Source organism: Otolemur garnettii, unplaced genomic scaffold (genome assembly GCF_000181295.1).
Source record: "Otolemur garnettii isolate 467f Iridium unplaced genomic scaffold, OtoGar3 scaffold00059, whole genome shotgun sequence".
NCBI lineage: Eukaryota > Metazoa > Chordata > Mammalia > Primates > Galagidae > Otolemur > Otolemur garnettii.
Window position 1 is genome coordinate 49,114 of NW_003852454.1, and position 1,061 is coordinate 50,174.

The following is a 1,061-nucleotide window of genomic DNA, read 5'->3' on the forward strand; positions in this document are numbered from 1 at the left end:
GAAAAACTGACTAAAGGAAATGATGATTCATCTAAACCAATTATAAGAGAGTCATGGATGACAAAGCTTTCTTCAGAAATGAAAGACTTTGGTCTTGGGCCAAGAGTTTTTAAGAGAAGAGCCAATGACAAATCTGGAGATGGATCAATCTGAATAGATACTACAGCTGACAGGGAAAGGAAAGCTAAGGAAACACATGAAGCAAGGAAGTCATTCAATAAGAAGGATGAAGAACATATATTGTCAGGAAGAGATAAGAGATTGGCTGAGCAGGTATCCTCATATAATGAATCAAAAAGATCAGAATCTCTTATGGACATTCATCATAACAAATTAAAGAGTAAGGCTGCTAAAGATAAAAATAAGCCTCAAGAAAGAATACCATTTGACTGTGATAAGGATCTCAAGGTTAATCAGTTTGATGAAGCTCAGAAAAAAGCCCTAATAAAGAAATCTAGAGAACTAAACACCAGATTTTCACATGGCAAAGGCAATATGTTTTTATAGGTAAGTATACTTCAGTGGGGTATATTTTCATACTAATCAGTTTGAACTTTTCTAAGTACTCTTTGTCTTTAATAACTGTGTGCTAAAATCTATTTCCTTTTATATAATACATTATAAACCTATAATATAGGATAACAATGTTATCTAGTGAAGTTGAACTTATGCACACCTCACATGTAATCTCACTCCTAGAGAAACCCCTGCAAATATGCACTGGGCTAAATGTCTAAGACTGTTCATGGTGTCAGACTGTTCATAATAGCCATAAATTGGAGAAGAAACCCTAAATGTCCACCACTAGCCAAATGAACAAAGAAGCTGTGCTCTAGTCAGAGAAGGCTTACAGAGAAGGCTCACTCTATAGAGTTATAAAAATGGATGTGTAATAGCTATATTCAACACCCTGTTGTGGTTGCATTCAACAGAATGCTGTGCAAAAGAAGCAAGATACTATATTTATTTAGAGTTTAGAGGGAAAGAGTCAAATGAAACCCAATTTTGTAGAACCAAAAGGTGCACAGAGGCAACAAAGCCATGATTAAAAGCCAAAAAAA

At 34.9% G+C, this 1,061-nt stretch overlaps 1 pseudogene; it reads left to right on the forward strand.

Moving 5' to 3' along the window:
* Positions 1-3: 3 nt before the first annotated feature.
* On the forward strand, positions 4-507 carry LOC100953363 (annotated as a pseudogene).
* The last annotated feature ends 554 nt before the right edge of the window (positions 508-1,061 follow it).